The following is a 23300-nucleotide window of genomic DNA, read 5'->3' on the forward strand; positions in this document are numbered from 1 at the left end:
AAAGACAGAATCAGGGCCTTAGTTAGAGACAGCCTCAGTCCTTAGTTAGGGAGAGTGTCAGGGCCTCAGTTAAAGATAAGCTGAGGGCCTTTGCTAAGGACATCCTCAGGGCCTCAGGAACAGCATAAGGACCTTAATTAAGGTCAGTGTCAAGGCTTTAGTTAGAGACAGTTCAGGCCAATAGTTAGGGACATAATCAGGGCCTTTGTTAGGGACAGCCTCAGTCCTTAGAGACAGCATCAGGACCTTAGTTAGGGGGAGAGAGAAATTCATATTTAGGGAAAGCTCATGCCATTCTAGACAGCTCAGGGCCATAGTTAGTGTCAGGGTCAGGGCCTCGCAGTGAAATCGAGCAGGGCCCTGTGGGGCTCCTGGGCACGAAAGCCTTTCCCGTGTCTCCTGTTTCCTGTTTGTTGGGAATAGACTCCAGGCTCCATAACCTTCCCTGAGTTCCAAAGGGCAGATTCGAACAGTTGCTAATCAGGGAAGGGAGGGGATGCAGATACAAGGGAGGAACCATCAAGAAGCAGTAGTGCAGCCTTGGGGCAGGATCCTGGTTCTGCCTCAAGGGATGTACGTAAGAGTATCTTTGGGCTCTTTACCAAACTACAACCCCCACAAAATAGAAGATTTTAGTGTTCTTCATTCCAGAGAAGCTCATCAAGAGACCATCTGAGGCCAGATTAAAGGGAGTTAAGGCCCTGTACACACACTAATCCTTAGGAGAAACTGTGTCCTTAAACCATTGCTGTAAAACTCCTCACCAGATCCTCGTGCATTGGGACGCATGGTTTTTGAGGGCACGAGTTTTCTGTGTCCCCCTTTGGCTGCCAAAGCAGTAAAGCTATTCTTTTCTACTTCCTCCAATCCTCTCTCTCTGAGATTCGATTCGGCACTGGTGCACAGAGGTCGAGTTTTCGACATCAAATTTAGTACCCAGTGTGGGGCTGACTTGGGGATGGCCCCTGTGGGTCCCCTGACTTGATTGGACACTGAGATTTTCTCCATGCCAGCCTCTTTCGAGAGAGTGTAGGGTTGGAGAATTCCTTTAGAGGCCAGACCACGTGGGACCCTTGCCTGGAAAGGCCGAGCCCCAGTCATCCCAGCAGTTGGAACTCTGGGGCAGGAGTAGATGGTGGAAGAGGGACCACCCTAGCAGCTGCTGAGGCCATCCTTGCCTTGAGGACATTCCTCTCTTCCTCCGCCCTGGACTGCCCCGAATGTCCTACTCCAAGAGATTATTTTGGGGAACCAGAAAAATAGCATTTGGGATGTTGCAACACCTCAGTCAGCGTGTGGTAACTCTCCCCTGGTTTGCACTCTGAGGTCCTTTTAGCCCTGTACATTTGGGGGAACCTTTGTTCCCATTTAGGTGACTTTTCATTCCAGGAAATCTCATTTGGAAGGTGCATCACTTGAACAGAGGTCACAAACTAAGTTGAGACTTGGAAGCTGATTTGAGTCTTGTGCTGTTTGGTTTTTGGTTTCTGTTTAGTTTTTGGTTCCTTTGGTTTGAGGCTTCCATTGGTGGTGCGGATTTTGTTTTATTCTTAGTCTGCGTGTGAGTGTTCTATGGTTCAAACATAAGAAGTGCTGCTTCTTCAGTTCCATCTGATAGCCAGTGGGCAAAATCCTGGCAGACTGGTCAACCTATAGTTGTAAACCTAAGACTAAGAAAAGAATGAAATTCTATTGTAATTTTGTCTGGCCAATGTATGGATACATTCTTGAAAAATGAGGAAAGGTGGTCTTTGAAAGGTAGCCTAAATGACTATACTATCCTTCAGCTAGAGTTATTTTGTCACAGGAAGAGAAAGACAAAAGAAGTTCCATATGTTCAAGCATTTTTGAAGCTACATAATAAACAAAGTGAGCAGCTAGGTAACAGGCTGATGGTACAAAGAGAAAAGAAAGTCACTTTGTACTAGACCTGGCTGTGTCTGAATGCGGAAAAAAATAAGGGGCAAAGTAAGATGGGTACAGAAGGTGATGAACATTTGTGAAATGAGAACACTGAGGAAAGAGTTGTGCATGACCGGGATTTTCTAAGCTGGATTTTGTTGGAAGTGGGTTAGGGCAAGCCTGGATTTGGTTTCTCCCTCCAAAGTTTTCTTGGAATGCTGCTTTTGATTGTGGACAGCTTGTGAGTTCCTTTGCCTGTGTCTGTGATCTGTATTTTTGTTTGAAATCTCTTTACTTTGGTTCAGTGAGTAAGTGTTGTTTGGCCAATTTTAACAGTTCTTTTGATCTCCAGCTAACTTTGAGATGCTTTAGAAGGCCCTTGAGCCATCTCAGGGAGAACTGTTTGATTAGTATGTTAAATTACATGGAATTCCTAAAAATCTAGTATGTCCTGGTAAAATGTTATCAGTCATAATTCTAGTTATTTTTAAATGTTGCATGTAAGAGCAATAATTGTTTCTTTTGTCATTTACATTGCGATCAAATGTTTAACAGTGACCTTTTAAGTCTTTATGTGATTTATACATAGTTATTGTTGTGCTCTAACACTTTGCAAAAGTGCTCCATCTTCAAGAAGATCTATGTGAAGGACATTTTGGCAAACACAGGTCTCTGATAAATTTCATATCATAATGCCAAACTGGGTAAGAAATGAAATATCTTTTTTTTTTAAGATTTTTAGAAATTTCATGTAATGTCTGAAACATTTATATTAACATATTTCCATACATATTTCCATACAAATACAAATATAAGATTTTTAGAAATTTCATGTAATGTCTGAAACATTTATATTAACATATTTCCATACAAATACAAATATAAGATTTTTAGAAATTTCATGTAATGTCTGAAACATTTATATTAACATATTTCCATACAAATAACCCAATGAAAGTTTAGTATTAGTTATTTTGTTTGTTTGTTTTTTTATACTGCAGGTTCTTATTAGGCATCAATTTTATACACATCAGTGTATACATGTCAATCCCAATCGCCCAATTCAGCACACCACCATCCCCACCCCACTGCAGTTTTCCCCCCTTGGTGTCCATATGTCCATTCTCTACATCTGTGTCTCAACTTCTGCCCTGCAAACCGGCTCATCTGTACCATTTTTCTAGGTTCCACATACATGCATTAATATACGATATTTGTTTTTCTCTTTCTGACTTACTTCACTCTGTATGACAGTCTCTAGATCCATCCACTTCTCCACAAATGACTCAATTTTGTTCCTTTTTATGGCTGAGTAATATTCCATTGTATATATGTACCACATCTTCTTTATGCATTCGTCTGTTGATGGGCATTTAGGTTGTTTCCATGACCTGGCTATTGTAAATACTGTTGCAATGAACATTCGGGTGCATGTGTCTTTTTGAATTACGGTTTTCTCTGGGTATACGCCCAGTAGTGGGATTGCTGGGTCATATGGTAATTCTATTTTTAGTTTTTTAAGGAACCTCCATATGGTTCTCCATAGTGGCTGTATCAATTTACATTCCCACCAACAGTGCAAGAGGGTTCCCTTTTCTCCACACCCTCTCCAGCATTTGTTGTTTGTAGATTTTCCGATGATGCCCATTCTAACAGGAGTGAGGTGATACCTCATTGTAGTTTTGATTTGCATTTCTCTAATAATTAGTGATGTTGAACATCTTTTCATGTGCTTCGTGGCCGTCTGTATGTCTTCTTTGGAGAAATGTCTATTTAGGTCTTCTGCCCATTTTTGGATTGGGGTGTTTGTTTCTTTAATATTGAGCTGAATGAGCTGTTTATATATTTTGGAGATTAAGCCTTTGTCCATTGATTCGTTTGCAAATATTTTCTCCCATTCTGAGGGTTGTCTTTTCGTCTTGTTTATGGTTTCCTTTGCTGTGCAAAAGCTTTGAAGTTTCATTAGGTCCCACTTGTTTATTTTTGTTTTTATTTCCATTACTCTAGGAGGTGGATCAAAAAAGATCTTGCTGTGATTTATGTCAAAGAGTGTTCTTCCTATGTTTTCCTCTAAGAGTTTTATAGTGTCCAGTCTTATATTTAGGTCTCTAATCCATTTTGAGTTTATTTTTGTGTATGGTGTTAGGGAGTATTCTAATTCCATCCTTTTACATGTAGCTGTCCAGTTTTCCCAGCACCACTTATTGAAGAGACAGTCTTTTCTCCATTGTATATCTTTGCCTCCTTTGTCATAGATTAGTTGACCATAGGTGCGTGGGTTAATCTCTGGGCTTTCTATCTTGTTCCATTGATCTATGTTTCTGTTTTAGTGCTAGTACCATATTGTCTTGCTTACTGTAGCTTTGTAGTATAGTCTGAAGTCAGGGAGTCTGATTCCTCCAGCTCCATTTTCTTTGCCTCCTTTTTCATAGATTAGTTGACCATAGGTGCGTGGGTTAATCTCTGGGCTTTCTATCTTGTTCCATTGATCTATGTTTCTGTTTTAGTGCTAGTACCATATTGTCTTGATTACTGTAGCTTTGTAGTATAGTCTGAAGTCAGGGAGTCTGATTCCTCCAGCTCCATTTTTTTTGCCTCAAGACTGCTTTGGCTATTTGGGGTCTTTTGTGTCTCCATACAAATTTTAAGATGATTTGTTCTAGCTCCATAAAAAATGCCATTGGTAATTTGATAGGGATTGCATTGAATCTGTAGATTGCTTTGGGTAGTATAGTCATTTTCACAATGTTGATTCTTCCAATCCAAGAACATCGTATATCTCTCCATCTGTTGGTATCATCTTTAATTTCTTTCATCAGTGTCTTATAGTTTTCTGCATACAGGTCTTTTGTCTCCCTAGGTAGGTTTATTCCTAGGTATTTTATTCTTTTTGTTGCAATGGTAAATGGGAGTGTTTCCATAATTTCTCTTTCAGATTTTTCATCATTAGTGTATAGGAATGCAAGAGATTTCTGTGCATTAATTTTGTATCCTGCAACTTTACCATATTCATTAATTAGCTCTAGCAGTTTTCTGGTGGCAGTTTTAGGATTCTCTATGTATAGTATCATGTCATCCACAAACAGTGACAGTTTTACTTCTTCTTTTCCAATTTGTATTCCTTTTATTTCTTTTTCTTCTCTGATTGCCGTGGCTAGGACTTCCAGAACTATGTTGAATAATAGTGGTGAGAGTGGACATCCTTGTCTCGTTCCTGATCTTAGAGGAAATGCTTTCAGTTTTTCACCATTGAGAATGATGTTTGCTGTGGGTTTGTCATATATGGCCTTTATTATGTTGAGGTAGGTTCCCTCTAAGCCCACTTTCTGGAGAGTTTTTATCATAAATGGGTGTTGAATTTTGTCAAAAGCTTTTTCTGCATCTATTGAGATGATCATATGGTTTTTATTCTTCAATTTGTTAATATGGTGTATCACATTGATTGATTTGCGTGTATTGAAGAATCCTTGCATCCCTAGGATAAATCCCACTTGATCGTGGTGTATGATCCTTTTAATGTGTTGTTGGATTCTGTTTGCTAGTATTTTGTTGAGGATTTTTGCATCTATATTCATCAGTGATATTGGCCTGTAATTTTCTTTTTTTGTAGTGTCTTTGTCTGGTTTTGGTATCAGGGTGATGGTGGCCTCATAGAATGAGTTTGGGAGTGTTCCTTCCTCTGCAATTTTTTGGAAGAGTTTGAGAAGGATGGGTGTTAGCTCTTCTCTAAATGTTTGATAGAATTCACCTGTGAAGCCATCTGGTCCTGGACTTTTGTTTGTTGGAAGATTTTTAAACACAGTTTCAATTTCATTACTTGTGATTGGTCTGTTCATATTTTTTGTTTCTTCCTGGTTCAGTCTTGGAAGGTTATACCTTTCTAAAAATTTGTCCATTTCTTCCAGGTTGTCCATTTTATTGGCATAAAGTTGCTTGTAGTAGTCTCTTAGAATGCGTTGTATTTCTGTGGTGTCTGTTGTAACTTCTCCTTTTTCATTTCTGAAATTATTGATTTGAGTCCTCTCCCTCTTTTTCTTGATGAGTCTGGCTAATGGCTTATCAATTTTGTTTATCTTCTCAAAGAACCAACTTTTAGTTTTATTTATCTTTGCTATTGTTTTCTTTGTTTCTATTTCATTTATTTCTGCTCTGATCTTTATGATTTCTTTCCTTCTGCTAACTTTGGGTTTTGTTTGTTCTTCTTTCTCTAGTTTCTTTAGGTGTAAGGTTAGATTGTTTACTTGAGCTTTTTCTTGTTTCTTTAGGTAGGCTTGTATAGCTATAAACTTCCCTCTTAGAACTGCTTTTGCTGCATCCCATAGGTTTTGGGTCGTCGTGTTTTCATTGTCATTTGTCTCTAGGTATTTTTTTATTTCCTCTTTGATTTCTTCAGTGATCTCTTGGTTATTTAGTAACGTATTGTTAAGCCTCCATGTGTTTGTCTTTTTTACGTTTTTTGCCCTGTAATTCATTTCTAATCTCATAGCGTTGTGGTCAGAAAAGATGCTTGATATGATTTCAATTTTCTTAAATTTACTGAGGCTTGATTTGTGACTCAAGATGTGATCTATCCTGGAGAATGTTCCGTGCGCACTTGAGAAGAACGTGTAATCTGCTGTTTTTGGATGGAATGTCCTATATATATCAATTAAATCTATCTGGTCTCTTGTGTCATTTAAAGCTTCTGTTTCCTTATTTATTTTCATTTTGGATGATCTGTCCATTGGTGTAAGTGAGGTGTTAAAGTCCCCCACTATGATTGTGTTACTGTCAATTTCCTCTTTTATAGCTGTTAGCAGTTTCCTTATGTATTGAGGTGCTCCTATGTTGGGTGCATATATATTTATAATTGTTATATCTTCTTCTTGGATTGATCCCTTGATCATTATGTAGTGTCCTTCCTTGTCTCTTGAAACATTCTTTATTTTAAAGTCTATTTTATCTGATATGAGTATAGCTACTCCAGCTTTCTTTTGATTTCCATTTGCATGGAATATCTTTTTCCATCCCCTCACTTTCAGTCTGTATGTGTCCCTAGGTCTAAAGTGGGTCTCTTGTAGACAGCATATATATGGGTCTTGTTTTTGTATCCATTCAGCCACTCTATGTCTTTTGGTTGGGGCATTTAATCCATTCACGTTTAAGGTAATTATCGATATGTATGTTCCTATGACCATTTTCTTAATTGTTTTGGGTTTGTTTTTGTAGGTCCTTTCCTTCTCTTGTGTTTCCCACTTAGAGAAGTTCCTTTAGCATTTGTTGTAGAGCTGGTTTGGTGGTGCTGAATTCTCTTAGCTTTTGCTTGTCTGTAAAGCTTTTGATTTCTCCATCAAATCTAAATGAGATCCTTGCCGGGTAGAGTAATCTTGGTTGTAGGTTCTTCCTTTTCATCACTTTAAGTATATCATGCCACTCCCTTCTGGCTTGCAGAGTTTCTGCTGAGAAATCAGCTGTTAACCTTATGGGAGTTCCCTTGTATGTTATTTGTCATTTTCCCCTTGCTGCTTTCAATAATTTTTCTTTGTCTTTAATTTTTGCCACTTTGATTACTATGTGTCTCGGCGTGTTTCTCCTTGGGTTTATTCTGTATGGGACTCTCTGCGCTTCCTGGACTTGGGTGGCTATTTCCTTTCCCATGTTAAGGAAGTTTTCAACTGTAATCTCTTCAAATATTTTCTCTGGTCCTTTCTCTCTCTCTTCACCTTCTGGGACCCGTATAATGCGAATGTTGTTGCGTTTAATGTTGTCCCAGAGGTCTCTTAGGCTGTCTTCATTTCTTTTCATTCTTTTTTCTTTAGTCTGTTCCGCAGCAGTGAATTCCACCATTCTGTCTTCCAGGTCACTTATCCGTTCTTCTGCCTCAGTTATTCTGCTATTGATTCCTTCTAGTGTAGTTTTCATTTCAGTTATTGTATTGGTCATCTCTGTTTGTTTGTTCTTTAATTCTTCTAGGTCTTTGTTAATCATTTTTTGCATCTTCTCAATCTTTGCCTCTATTCTTATTCTGAGGTCCTGGATCATCTTCACTATCATTATTCTGAATTCTTTTTCTGGAAGGTTCCCTATCTCCACTTCATTTAGTTGTTTTTCTGGGGTTTGTCCTTGTTCCTTCATCTGGTACATAGCCCTCTGCCTTTTCATCTTGTCTATCTTTCTGTAACTGTGGTTTTTGTTCCACAGGCTGCAGAATTGTAGTTTTTCTTGCTTCTGCTGTCAGGCCTCTGGTGGTTGAGGCTATCTAAGAGGCTTGATGAAGCAGTCAAGGGTAGCTTAGGGTTAGGGTTAGGGTTAGGGTTAGTGTTAGGGTACGGCTTAGGGTACGGGTTCGCGTACGGGTTTGGGTACGGCGTAGGGTATGCGTTAGGGTTAGGGTTAGTGTTAGGGTTAGGGCTCGGTTTAGGGTACGGGTTAGGATTAGGGTACGTGTTAGTGTTAGGGTAGGGGTTAGGGTTAGGGTACGAGTTAGAGTTAGGGTAGTTATTAAATCTATCCCACTCTCTAGATACCCCTTAGCACGTAAAGGAATATTATTTGGGGGTGCAGCCAAGGAGAAGAGTTTAGACACTAGGATAAGATAAGGAACACACCCATTATAAAGAAATCACATTAGGATTCTCTTTTTAATCTTTTCCTTAAAACACTAGTGCTTAGGAAATCTATTGGAGGCAGAAGCAGTCAAGGGTAGCTTAAGGTTAGGGTTAGGGTTAGGGTACAGCTTAGAGTATGGGTTTGGGTACAGCGTAGGGTATGGGTTAGTGTTAGGGTTAGGGCTCGGTTTAGGGTACAGGTTAGGATTAGGGTACGTGTTAGGGTTAGGGTACACGTTAGGGTTAGGGTAGCTATTAAACCTATCCCACTCTCTAGATAAACCTTAGCATGTAAAGGAATATTATTTGGGGGTGCAGCCATGGAGAAGAGTTTAGACACTAGGATAAGACAAGGAACACACCCATTATAAAGAAATCACATTAGGATTCTCTTTTTAAGCTGTTCCTTAAAACACTAGTGCTTAGGAAATCTATTGGAGGCAGAAGCAGTCAAGGGTAGCTTAGGGTTAGGGTTAGGGTTAGGTTTAGGGTTAGGGTTAGGGTTAGGGTACGGCTTAGGGTACGGGTTCGGGGAGGGGTTCGGGTATGGCGTAGCGTATGGGTTAGGGTTAGGGTATGGCTTAGGGTACGGCTTTGGGGAGGGGTTCGTGTACGGCGTAGGGTATGGGTTAGGGTTAGGGTTATGGTTAGTTTTAGGGTTAGGGCTCGGTTTAGGGTACCGGTTAGGATTAGGGTACGTGTTAGGGTTAGGGTAGGGGTTAGGGTTAGGGTACGCGTTAGGGTTAGGGTAGTTATTAATCCTATCCCTCTCTCTAGATACCCCTTAGCATGTAAAGGAATATTATTTGGGGGGTCCAGCCATAGAGAAGAGTTTAGACACTAGGATAAGATAAGGAACACACCCATTATAAAGAAATCACATTAGAATTCTCTTTTTAAGCTGTTCCTTAAAACACTAGTGCTTACGAAATCTATTGGAAGCAGAAGCAGTCAAGGGTAGCTTTGGGTTAGGGTTAGGGTTAGGGTTAGGGTACAGCTTAGGGTACGGGTTTGGGTTCGCGTTCGGGTATGGCGTAGGGTATGGGTTAGGGTTAGGGTTAGTGTTTGGGTTAGGGCTCGGTTTAGGGTACAGGTTAGGATTAGGGTACGTGTTAGGGTTAATGTAGGGGTTAGGGTTAGGGTAGTTATTAAACCTATCCCACTCTCTATATACTCCTTAGCACGTAAAGGAATACTATTTGGGGGTCCAGCCATGGAGAAGAGTTTAGACACTAGGATAAGATAAGGAACACACCCATTATAAAGAAATCACATTAGGATTCTCTTTTTTAACTGTTCCTTAAAACACTAGTGCTTAGGAAATCTATTGGAGGCAGAAGCAGTCAAGGGTAGCTTAGGGTTAGGGTTAGGGTTACAGTTAGGGTTAGGGTACGGCTTAGGGTACGGGTTCGGGGAGGGTTTCGGGTACGGAGTAGGGTATGGGTTAGGGTTAGGGTTAGGGTTAGTGTTAGGGCTCGGTTTAGGGTACGGGTTAGGATTAGGGTACGTGTTAGGATTAGGGTAGGGGTTAGGGTTAGGGTACGCGTTAGGGTTAGGGTAGTTATTAAACCTATCCCACTCTCTAGATACCCCTTAGCACATAAAGGAGTATTATTTGGCGGTCCAGCCATGGAGAACACTTTAGACACTAGGATAAGGAATACACCCATTATAAAGAAATCACATTAGGATTCTCTTTTTAAGCTGTTCCTTAAAACACTAGTGCTTAAGGAACTCTATTGGAGGCAGAAACAGTCAAGGGTAGCTTAGGGTTAGGGTTAGGGATAGGGTTAGGGTTAGGGTACGGCTTAGGGTACGGGTTCGGGGAGGGGTTCGTGTACGGCGTATGGTATGGGTTAGGGTTAAGGTTAGTGTTAGTGTTAGGGTTAGGTCTCGTTTTAGTGTATGGGTTAGGATTAGGGTACGTGTTAGGGTTAGGGTAGGGGTTAGGGATAGGGTACGCGTTAGGGTTAGGGTAGTTATTAAACCTGTCCCATTCTCTAGATACCCCTTAGCACGTAAAGGAATATTATTTGGGGGTCCAGCCATGGAGAAGAGTTTAGACACTAGGATAAGATAAGGAACACAACCAGTATAAAGAAATCACATTAGGATTCTCTTTTTAAACTGTTCCTTAAAACACTAGTGCTTAGGAAATCTATTGGAGGCAGAAGCAGTCAAGGGTAGCTTAGGGTTAGGGTTAGGGTTACGGTACTGCTTAGGGTACGGGTTCAGGGAGGGGTTTGGGTACGGCCTAGGTTATGGGTTAGGGTTAGGGTTAGTGTTAGGGTTAGGGCTCGGATTAGGGTACGTGTTAGTGTTAGGGTAGGGGTTAGGGTTAGAATACGCGTTAGGGTTAGGGTGGTTATTAATCCTATCCCTCATTGTAGATACCCCTTAGCACGTAAAGGAATATTATTCAGGGGTCCAGCCATGGAGAAGAGTTTAGCCACTAGGATAATATAAGGAACACACCCATTATAAAGAAATCACATTACGATTCTCTTTTTAACCTGTTCCTTAAAACACTAGTGCTTAGGAAATCTATTGGAGGCAGAAGCAGTCAAGGGTAGCTTAGGGTTAGTGTAAGGGTTAGGGTTAGGGTACGGCTTAGGGTACGGCTTTGGGAAGGGGTTCGTTTACGGCGTAGGGTATGGGTTAGGGTTAGGGTTATGGTTAGTTTTAGGGTTAGGGCTTGGTTTAGGGTACCGTTTCGGATTACGGTATGTGTTAGGTTTAGGGTAGGGGTTAGGGTTAGGGTACGCGTTAGGGTTAGGGTAGTTATTAAACCTATCCCACTCTCTAGATACCCCTTATCATGTAAAGGAATATTATTTGGGAGTCCAGCCATGGAGAAGAGTTTAGACATTAGGATAAGATAAGGAACCCAGCCATCATAAAGAAATCACATTAGGATTCTCTTTTTAAGCTGTTCTTTAAAGCACTAGTGCTTAGGAAATCTATTGGAGGCAGAAACAGTCAAGGGAAGCTTAGGGTTAGGGTTAGGGTACGGCTTAGGGTACGGTTTCAGGGAGGGGTTCGGGTACGGCGTAGGGTATGGGTTAGGGTTAGGGTTAGTGTTAGGGTTAGGGCTCGGTTTAGGATACAGGTTAGGATTAGGGTACGTGTGAGGATTAGGGTAGGGGTTAGGGTTAGGGTACGCGTTAGGGTTAGGGTAGTTATTAAACCTATCCCACTCTCTAGATACCCCTTAGCACGTAAAGGAATAGTATTTGGGGATCCAGCCATGGAGAAGAGTTTAGACACTAGGATAAGATAAGGAACACACGCATTATAAGGAAATCACATTAGGATTCTCTTTTTAAGGTGTTCCTTAAAACACTAGTGCTTAGGAAATCTATTGGAGGCAGAAGCAGTCAAGGGTAGCTTAGGGTTAGGGTTAGCGTGAGGGTTAGGGTTAGGGTACGGCTTAGGGTACGGGTTCGGGGAGGGGTTCGGGTATGGCGTAGGGTATGGGTTAGGGTTAGGGTTAGGGTTAGTGTCAGGGTTAGGGCTCGGTTTAGGGCACGGGTTAGGATTAGGGTACGTGTTAGGGTTAGGGTACGGGTTAGGGTACGGGTTAGGGTTAGGGTACGCGTTAGGGTTAGGGTAGTTATTAAACCTATCCCACTCTCTAGATACCCCTTAGCACGTAAAGGAATATTATTTGGGGGTCCAGCCATGGAGAAGAGTTTAGACACTACGATAAGATAAGGAACACTCCCATTATAAAGAAATCACATTAGGATTCTCTTTTTAAGCTGTTCTTTAAAACACTGGTGATTAGGAAATCTATTGGAGGCAGAAGCAGTGAAGGGTAGCCTAGGGTTAGGGTTAGGGTTAGGGTTAGGGTATGGCTTAGGGTACGGGTTCGGGGAGGGCTTCGGGTACGGCATAGGGTATGGTTTAGGTTTAGGTATAGGATTAGTGTTAGGGTTAGGGCTCGGTTTAGGGTATGGGTTAGGATTAGGGAACGTGTTAGGGTTAGGGTAGGGGTTAGGGTCAGGGTACGCGTTAGGGTTAAGGCAGTTATTAAACCTATCCCACTCTCTAGATACCCCTTAGCACGTAAAGGAATATTATTTGGGGGTCCAGCCATGGAGAAGCGTTTAGACACTAGGATAAGATAAGGAACACACCCATTATAAGAAATCACATTAGGATTCTCTTTTTAAGCTGTTCCTTAAAACACTAGTGCTTAGGAAATCTATTGGAGGCAGAAGCAGTCAAGGGTAGCTTAGGGTTACGGTTAGGGTTAGGGTTAGGGTACGGCTTAGGGTACGGGTTCAGGGAGGGGTTCGGGTACGGGTTAGGGTTAGGTTCACCCAACGTCACCAAACCTCTCAGCCCCAAGAGTGTCCACCCTTATGTCTCATCCAGCTGTGGATCTAGATATGGTCAATACATGTTGCATTACAGCCCCTGAACGAATTGTGTAAGAATTTCTCTCTCTTTCACTGTCTTCGTATCATGGGTTTTTAAAAATAATTTATTTTCATAATGGGGTTTAGCTGCTTTTCACTGCTGTGTTTATGCCGCTTTACACCCACTTGACACACTAACAGAGAGATATCAACACATAGGTTTTAAGATTATTACTATTCAGATATATTATTGTGTGGTGAATAGGGGGTGTTGAGTCCAGTTCACTGAGCAAGGAATAGGTCTTTCTGTTACGTATTGGGTTTATGGAACGGTATCTGAGCTAATTTGAATCCCTTGTTTTATGCATCACCCCACCTCACCTTTCCCGTTAAGCAGCCATAGTGTGTTTTCTAAACGTGTGACTCTGTTCTGTTTTGTAATTCAGTTCAAGTGTAGCGGTTTTTCCATTCCCTCTATAAGTGATAGCTTATGATAAGTGTCTTTTTCTGTGTGACTTCTTTCACTTAGAATTGTCGTACCTAAATCCACTCATCATGCTGCTACTAGCCTTATGACATTGATTTCACGGCTGAGTGATATTCCATTGTACATAAGGACCACCACTTCTTTATCCATATTTCTCTTTCCTGGGATATTTCAGGTGTCATGAAGTGGAGGTTCTTGTCAACAGAGCAGCCCTAAACTTTGGGGTGCCTGTGTCTTGCTGATTTTTAGTTTTCCCAATTTATACGCCCATGAGTGGAAGTGCCCTATGCGCTCTAAGCTGTGTTTTTTCGATGTTTCAGGAAACACCTTACACTTCTCCAGAGTGGCTGTTGGCAATTTACATCCCGCCCATCAGCGTAGCAAGGCTCCCATTTCTCCATGACCTGTCCTGCATTTCTGGTTTTGACACTTTTTTCAGCATGGCTCTTTTGACCGATGGGAAGCGAGACTGCTTTGTAGCGCTGATTTGCCTTTCCAGGTTGCTTGGTTGGCCAAAAAGGGCGTATGCGTTTTTTCCTGAATATATTTAGGAAGGGCATCATTGTCGACGATTTGCGCTTTTCATGTGCTTTAAAGGCGATTCGAATCTACCTCCTGAAATCTGTTTCCTGCAATTCTGCCTTGCTTTCAAATCCTCTTCGTTGCCTTCCCTCAATATATTTGTGGACGAGAGTTATCATTTATAACTCTGCAGGTTTGTGAATTGCAGTGCCCCTGAGCTCCATTTTTCAACTCGCTTTTTTGGGAGCTGGCCGCAAAAGCGCAGGATGGCCTCAGGCCCTATTCTGGTTCCGGGCCGCAGGCTGAGCCTGTGGTTAATTCTTCTTCCTGATGGGAAAATAGAGTGACCTGTGCCTGTCCCAACACCTAGAGCTAGTCTCTCATTGGCTCCCCCTCTTCCCGTTCATCCTCAGGACAAATTGCAAGCTGTACGGAACAGGAGGTTAAAGGTGCTGATTCTCCAAGGAGGGAGATTGCTAGTAAAGCGGCTGGAATGGCGAACCCGAGCACAAGGAGATGAGAAATGAGGTGCGTTGTAGAAACCTTTCCCGATCAGACGGTCTACCACCTTCTGGTTTTCTCATACATGTTTTCGATGTAGGAAGATGCCCTTGAACCTGGAGATTTGGGACCCATGCGATTGGTAACAGGCAGTATTACTTTAAAGGTTCTGCGTTTGCTCCCCCAACCTCACCAAGCCTCTCAGCCCCGAGAGTGTCCACCCTTACGTCTCATCCAGCTGTGGGTCTAGATATCGTCAATCCAGGTGGCATCACAGCCCCTGAACGAATTTTGTAAGAATTTCTCTCTCTTTCACTGTCTTTGTTTCACGGGTTTTTAAAAGTAATTGATTTTTATAACGGGGTTTAGCTGATTTTCACTGCTGTGTATATGCCGCTTTACACCCACTTGACTCACTTCCAGAGAGATATCAATACATAGGTTTTAAGATTCTTACTAGTCAGATATATTCTTGTGCGGTGAATAGGGGGTGTTGAGTCCAGTTCACTGAGCAAGGAATAGGTCTTTCTGTTATGTATTGGGTTTATGGCACGGTATCTGAGCTAATTTGAATCCCTTGTTTTATGCATCACCCCACCTCACCTTTCCCGTTAAGCAGCCATAGTGTGTTTTGTAAACGTGTGACTCTGTTCTGTTCTGTAATTCAGTTCAAGTGTAGCGGTTTTTACATTCCCTCTATAAGTGATAGCTTATAATAAGTGTCTTTTTCTGTGTGACTTATTTCACTTAGAATCGTCGTACCTAAATCCACTCATCATGCTGCTACTAGCCTTATGACATTGATTTCATGGCTGAGTGATATTCCATTGTACATAAGGACCACCACTTCTTTATCCATTTTTCTCTTTCCTGGGATATTTCAGGTGTCATGAAGTGGAGGTTCTTGTCAACAGAGCAGCCCTAAACTTTGGGGTGCCTGTGTCTTGCTGATTTTTAGTTTTCCCAATTTATACACCCATGAGTGGAAGTGCCCTATGCGCTCTAAGCTGTGTTTTTTCGATGTTTCAGGACACACCGTACTCTTCTCCAGAGTGGCTGTTGGCAATTTACATCCCGCCCATCAGTGTAGCAAGGCTCCCATTTTTCCATGGCCTGTCCTGCATTTCTGGTTTTGACACATTTTTCAGCATGGCCCTTTTGACGGATGGGAAGCGAGACTGCTTTGTAGCACTGATTTGCCTTTCCAGGTTGCTTGGTTGGCCAAAAAGGGCGTATGCGTTTTTTCCTGAATATATTCAGGAAGGGCATCATTGTCGACGTTTTGCCGCTTTTCATGTGCTTTAAAGGCGATTCGAATCTACCTCCTGAAATCTGTTTCCTGCAATTCTGCCTTGCTTTCAAATCCTCTTCGTTGCCTTCCCTCAATATATTTGTGGACGAGAGTTATCATTTATAACTCTGCAGGTTTGTGAATTGCAGTGCCCCTGAGCTCCATTTTTCAACTCGCTTTTTTGGGAGCTGGCCGCAAAAGCGCAGGATGGCCTCAGGCCCTATTCTGCTTCCGGGCGGCAGGCTGAGCCTGTGGTTAATTCTGCTTCCTGATGGGAAAATAGAGTGACCTGTGCCTGTCCCAACACCTAGAGCTAGTCTCTCATTGGCTCCCCCTCTTCCCGTTCATCCTCAGGACAAATTGCAAGCTGTATGGAACAGGAGATGAAAGGTGCTGATTCTCCAAGGAGGGAGATTGCTAGTAAAGCGGCTGGAATGGCGAACCCGAGCACAAGGAGATGAGAAATGAAGTGCGTTTTAGAAACCTTTCCCGATCACACGGTGTACCACCTTCTGGGTTTCTCATGCATGTTTTCGATGTAGGAAGATGCCCTTGAACCTGGAGATTTGGGACCCATGGGATGGGTAACAGGCAGTATTACTTTAAAGGCTCTGCGTTTACTCCTCCAACCTCACCAAGCCTCTCAGCCCCGAGAGTGTCCACCCTTATGTCTCATCCAGCTGTGGGTCTAGATATGGTCAATCCAGGTGGCATCATAGCCCCTGAACGAATTTCGTAAGAATTTCTCTCCCTTTCACTGTCTTGGTTTCACGCGTTTTTAAAAGTAATTTATTTTTATAATGGGGTTTAGCTGCTTTTCACGGCTGTGTATATGCCGCTTTACACCCACTTGACTCACTTCCAGAGAGATATCAATACATAGGTTTTAAGATTCTTACTAGTCAGATATATTCTTGTGCGGTGAATAGGGGGTGTTGAGTCCAGTTCACTGAGCAAGGAGTAGGTCTTTCTATTACATATTGGGTTTATGGAACGGTATCTGAGCTGATTTGAATCCCTTGTTTTATGCATCACCCCACGTCACCTTTCCCGTTAAGCAGCCATAGTGTGTTTTCTAAACGTGTGACTCTGTTCTGTTTTGTAATTCAGTTCAATTGTAGCGGTTTTTACATTCCCTCTATAAGTGATAGCTTATTATAAGTGTCTTTTTCTGTGTGACTTATTTCACTTAGAATCGTCGTACCTAAATCCACTCATCATGCTGCTACTAGCCTTATGACATTGATTTCATGGCTGAGTGATATTCCATTGTACATAAGGACCACCACTTCTTTATCCATTTTTCTCTTTCCTGGGATATTTAAGGTGTCACGAAGTGGAGGTTCTTGTCAACAGAGCAGCCATAAACTTTGGGGTGCCTGTGTCTTGCTGATTTTTAGTTTTCCCAATTTATATGCCCATGAGTGGAAGGGCCCTATGCGCTCTAGGTTGTGTTTTTTCGATGTTTCAGGACACACCATACACTTCTCCAGAGTGGCTCTTGGCCATTTACATCCCGCCCATCAGCGTAGCAAGGCTCTCATTTCTCCATGGCCTGTCCTGCATTTCTGGTTTTGACACTTTTTTCAGCATGGCCCTTTTGACCGATGGGAAACGAGACTGCTTTGTAGCGCTGATTTGCCTCTCCAGGTTGCTTGGTTGGCCAAAAAGGGCGTATGCGTTTTTTCCTGAATATATTCAGGAAAAAACGCATACGCCCTTTTTGGCCAAGGGCATCATTGTCGACGTTTTGCCGCTTTTCATGTGCTTTAAAGGCGATTCGAATCTACCTCCTGAAATCAGTTTCCTGCAATTCTGCCTTGCTTTCAAATCCTCTTCGTTGCCTTCCCTCAATATATTTGTGGACGAGAGTTATCATTTATAACTCTGCAGGTTTGTGAATTGCAGTGCCCCTGAGCTCCATTTTTCAACTCGCTTTTTTGGGAGCTGGCCGCAAAAGCGCAGGATGGCCTCAGGCCCTATTCTGGTTCCGGGCGGCAGGCTGAGCCTGTGGTTAATTCTGCTTCCTGATGGGAAAATAGAGTGACCTGTGCCTGTCCCAACACCTAGAGCTAGTCTCTCATTGGCTCCCCCTCTTCCCGTTCATCCTCAGGACAAATTGCAAGCTGTACGGAACAGGAGGTGAAAGGTGCTGATTCTCCAAGGAGGGAGATTGATAGTAAAGAGGCTGGAATGGCGAACCCGAGCACAAGGAGATGAGAAATGAGGTGCGTTTTAGAAACCTTTCCCGATCACACGGTGTACCACCTTCTGGGTTTCTCATGCATGTTTTCGATGTAGGAAGATGCCCTTGAACCTGGAGATTTGGGACCCATGGGATGGGTAACAGGCAGTATTACTTTAAAGGCTCTGCGTTTACTCCCCCAACCTCACCAAGCCTCTCAGCCCTGAGAGTGTCCACCCTTATGTCTCATCCAGCTGTGGGTCTAGGTATGGTCAATCCAGGTGGAATCACAGCCCCTGAACGAATTTCGTAAGAATTTCTCTCCCTTTCACTGTCTTGGTTTCACGGGTTTTTGAAAGTAATTTATTTTTATAATGGGGTTTAGCTGCTTTTCACGGCTGTGTTTATGCCGCTTTACACCCATTTGACTCACTTCCAGAGAGATATCAATACATAAGTTTTAAGATTCTTACTAGTCAGATATATTCTTGTGCGGTGAATAGGTGGTGTTGAGTCCAGTTCACTGAGCAAGGAGTAGGTCTTTCTATTACATATTGGGTTTATGGAACGGTATCTGAGCTAATTTGAAACCCTTGTTTTATGCATCACCCCACCTCACCTTTCCCGTTAAGCAGCCATAGTGTGTTTTCTAAACGTGTGACTCTGTTCTGTTTTGTAATTCAGTTCAAGTGTAGCGGTTTTTTCCATTCCCTCTATAAGTGATAGCTTATGATAAGTGTCTTTTTCTGTGTGAGTTATTTCTCTTAGAATCGTCGTACCTAAATCCACTCATCATGCTGCTACTAGCCTTATGACATTGATTTCATGGCTGAGTGATATTCCATTGTACATAAGGACAACCACTTCTTTATCCATTTTTCTCTTTCCTGGGATATTTCAGGTGTCATGAAGTGGAGGTTGTTGTCAACAGAGCAGCCCTAAACTTTGGGGTGCCTGTGTCTTGCTGATTTTTAGTTTTCCCGATTTATACGCCCATGAGTGGAAGGGCCCTATGCACTCTAGGCTGTGTTTTTTCGATGTTTCAGGACACACCATACACTTCTGCAGAGTGGCTCTTGGCCATTTACATCCCGCCCATCAGCGTAGCAAGGCTCCCATTTCTCCATGGCCTGTCCTGCATTTCTGGTTTTGACACTTTTTTCAGCATGGCCCTTTTGACCGATGGGAAACGAGACTGCTTTGTAGCGCTGATTTGCCTCTCCAGGTTGCTTGGTTGGCCAAAAAGGGCGTATGCGTTTTTTCCTGAATATATTCAGGAAAAAACGCATACGCCCTTTTTGGCCAAGGGCATCATTGTCGACGTTTTGCCGCTTTTCATGTGCTTTAAAGGCGATTCGAATCTACCTCCTGAAATCAGTTTCCTGCAATTCTGCCTTGCTTTCAAATCCTCTTCGTTGCCTTCCCTCAATATATTTGTGGACGAGAGTTATCATTTATAACTCTGCAGGTTTGTGAATTGCAGTGCCCCTGAGCTCCATTTTTCAACTCGCTTTTTTGGGAGCTGGCCGCAAAAGCCCAGGATGGCCTCAGGCCCTATTCTGGTTCCGGGCGGCAGGCTGAGCCTGTGGTTAATTCTGCTTCCTGATGGGAAAATAGAGTGACCTGTGCCTGTCCCAACACCTAGAGCTAGTCTCTCATTGGCTCCCCCTCTTCCCGTTCATCCTCAGGACAAATTGCAAGCTGTATGGAACAGGAGGTGAAAGGTGCTGATTCTCCAAGGAGGGAGATTGCTAGTAAAGCGGCTGGAATGGCGAACCCGAGCACAAGGAGATGAGAAATGAACTGCGTTTTAGAAACCTTTCCCGATCACACGGTGTACCACCTTCTGGGTTTCTCATGCATGTTTTCGATGTAGGAAGATGCCCTTGAACCTGGAGATTTGGGACCCATGGGATGGGTAACAGGCAGTATTACTTTAAAGGCTCTGCGTTTACTCCCCCAACCTCACCAAGCCTCTCAGCCCTGAGAGTGTCCACCCTTATGTCTCATCCAGCTGTGGGTCTAGATATGGTCAATCCAGGTGGCATCACAGGCCCTGAACGAATTTCGTAAGAATTTCTCTCCCTTTCACTGTCTTGGTTTCACGGGTTTTTATAAGTAATTTATTTTTATAATGGGGTTTAGCTGCTTTTCACGGCTGTGTTTATGCCGCTTTACACCCACTTGACTCACTTCCAGAGAGATATCAATACATAAGTTTTAAGATTCTTACTAGTCAGATCTATTCTTGTGCGGTGAATAGGGGGTGTTGAGTCCAGTTCACTGAGCAAGGAGTAGGTCTTTCTATTACATATTGGGTTTATGGAACGGTATCTGAGCTGATTTGAAACCCTTGTTTTATGCATCACCCCACCTCACCTTTCCCGTTAAGCAGCCATAGTGTGTTTTCTAAACGTGTGACTCTGTTCTGTTTTGTAATTCAGTTCAATTGTAGCGGTTTTTACATTCCCTCTATAAGTGATAGCTTATTATAAGTGTCTTTTTCTGTGTGACTTATTTCACTTAGAATCGTCGTACCTAAATCCACTCATCATGCTGCTACTAGCCTTATGACATTGATTTCATGGCTGAGTGATATTCCATTGTACATAAGGACCACCACTTCTTTATCCATTTTTCTCTTTCCTGGGATATTTAAGGTGTCACGAAGTGGAGGTTCTTGTCAACAGAGCAGCCCTAAACTTTGGGGTGCCTGTGTCTTGCTGATTTTTAGTTTTCCCAATTTATACGCCCATGAGTGGAAGGGCCCTATGTGCTAGAAGCTGTGTTTTTTCGATGTTTCAGGACACACCGTACACTTTTCCAGAGTGGCTGTTGGCAATTTACATCCCGCCCATCAGCATAACAAGGCTCCCATTTCTCCATGGCCTGTCCTGCATTTCTGGTTTTGACACTTTTTTCATCATGGCCCTTTTGATCGATGGGAAGCGAGACTGCTTTGTAGGGCTGATTTGCCTTTCCAGGTTGCTTGGTTGGCCAAAACCGGCGTATGCGTTTTTTCCTTAATATATTCAGGAAAAAACGTATACGCCCGTTTTGGCCAAGGGCATCATTGTCGACATTTTGCCGCTTTTCATGTGCTTTAAAGGCGATTCGAATCTACCTCCTGAAATCTGTTTCCTGCAATACTGCCTTGCTTTCAAATCCTCTTCGTTGCCTTCCCTCAATATATTTGTGGACGAGAGTTATCATTTATAACTCCGCAGGTTTGTGAATTGCAGTGCCCCTGAGCTCCATTTTTCAACTCGCTTTTTGGGGAGCTGGCCGCAAAAGCGCAGGATGGCTTCAGGCCCTGTTCTGGTTCCGGGGGGCAGGCTGAGCCTGTGGTTAATTCTTCTTCCTGATGGGAAAATAGAGTGACCTGTGCCTGTCCCAACACCTAGAGCTAGTCTCTCATTGGCTTCCCCTCTTCCCGTTCATCCTCAGGACAAATTGCAAGCTGTACGGAACAGGAGGTTAAAGGTGCTGATTCTCTAAGGAGGGAGATTGCTAGTAAAGCGGCTGGAATGGCGAACCCGAGCACAAGGAGATGAGAAATGAGGTGCGTTGTAGAAAGCTTTCCCGATCACACAGTGTACCACCTTCTGGGTTTCTCATGCATGTTTTCGATGTAGGAAAATGCCCTTGAACCTGGAGATTTGGGACCCATGGGATGGGTAACAGGCAGTATTACTTTAAAGGCTCTGCGTTTACTCCCCCAACCTCACCAAGCCTCTCAGCCCTGAGAGTGTCCACCCTTATGCCTCATCCAGCTGTGGGTCTAGATATGGTCAATCCAGGTGGCATCACAACCCCTGAACGAATTTCGTAAGAATTTCTCTCTCTTTCACTGTCTTGGTTTCACGTGTTTTTAAAAGTAATTTATTTTTATAATGGGGTTTAGCTGCTTTTCACGGCTGTGTTTATGCCGCTATACACCCACTTGACTCACTTCCAGAGAGATATCAATACATACGTTTTAAGATTCTTACTAGTCAGATATATTCTTGTGCGGTAAATAGGGGGTGTTGAGTCCAGTTCACTGAGCAAGGAGTAGGTCTTTCTATTACATATTGGGTTTATGGAACGGTATCTGAGCTAATTTGAAACCCTTGTTTTATGCATCACCCCACCTCACCTTTCCCGTTAAGCAGCCATAGTGTGTTTTCTAAACGTGTGACTCTGTTCTGTTTTGTAATTCAGTTCAAGTGTAGCGGTTTTTCCATTCCCTCTATAAGTGATAGCTTATGATAAGTGTCTTTTTCTGTGTGACTTATTTCACTTAGAATCGTCGTAACAAAATCCACTCATCATGCTGCTACTAGCCTTATGACATTGATTTCATGGCTGAGTGATATTCCATTGTACATAAGGACCACCACTTCTTTATCCATTTTTCTCTTTCCTGGGATATTTCAGGTGTCATGAAGTGGAGGTTCTTGTCAACAGAGCAGCCCTAAACTTTGGGGTGCCTGTGTCTTGCTGATTTTTAGTTTTCCCAATTTATACGCCCATGAGTGGAAGGGCCCTATGTGCTCTAGGCTGTGTTTTTTCGATGTTTCAGGACACACTGTACACTTCTCCAGAGTTGCTGTTGGCCATTTACATCCCGCCCATCAGCGTAGCAAGGCTCCCATTTCTCCATGGCCTGTCCTGCATTTCTGGTTTTGACACTTTTTTCAGCATGGCCCTTTTGACCGATGGGAAACGAGACTGCTTTGTAGCGCTGATTTGCCTCTCCAGGTTGCTTGGTTGGCCAAAAAGGGCGTATGCGTTTTTTCCTGAATATATTCAGGAAAAAACGCATACGCCCTTTTTGGCCAAGGGCATCATTGTCGACGTTTTGCCGCTTTTCATGTGCTTTAAAGGCGATTCGAATCTACCTCCTGAAATCTGTTTCCTGCAATTCTGCCTTGCTTTGAAATCCTCTTCGTTGCCTTCCCTCAATATATTTGTGGACGAGAGTTATCATTTATAACTCTGCAGGTTTGTGAATTGCAGTGCCCCTGAGCTCCATTTTTCAACTCGCTTTTTTGGGAGCTGGCCGCAAAAGCGCAGGATGGCCTCAGGCCCTATTCTGGTTCCGGGCGGCAGGCTGAGCCTGTGGTTAATTCTGCTTCCTGATGGGAAAATAGAGTGACCTGTGCCTGTCCCAACACCTAGAGCTAGTCTCTCATTGGCTCCCCCTCTTTCCGTTCATCCTCAGGACAAATTGCAAGCTGTATGGAACAGGAGGTGAAAGGTGCTGATTCTCCAAGGAGGGAGATTGCTAGTAAAGTGGCTGGAATGGCGAACCCGAGCACAAGGAGATGAGAAATGAGGTGCGTTTTAGAAACCTTTCCCGATCACACGGTGTACCACCTTCTGGGTTTCTCATGCATGTTTTCGATGTAGGAAGATGCCCTTGAACCTGGAGATTTGGGACCCATGGGATGGGTAACAGGCAGTATTACTTTAAAGG

The 23300-nt window shown here is 42.9% G+C and overlaps 1 long non-coding RNA gene across 1 annotated transcript; it reads left to right on the forward strand.

The window, feature by feature from the left end:
- The first annotated feature begins 13959 nt into the window (after positions 1 to 13959).
- Positions 13960 to 18366, forward strand: LOC309621658. Its single transcript, XR_014240133.1, has 2 exons — positions 13960 to 14576; positions 18070 to 18366. It is a non-coding gene; the product is annotated as an uncharacterized lncRNA (long non-coding RNA).
- Positions 18367 to 23300: the final 4934 nt, after the last annotated feature.

The sequence above is a fragment of the Balaenoptera borealis genome, assembly GCF_965194805.1.
Source record: "Balaenoptera borealis genome assembly, contig: HAP1_SCAFFOLD_788, whole genome shotgun sequence".
NCBI lineage: Eukaryota > Metazoa > Chordata > Mammalia > Artiodactyla > Balaenopteridae > Balaenoptera > Balaenoptera borealis.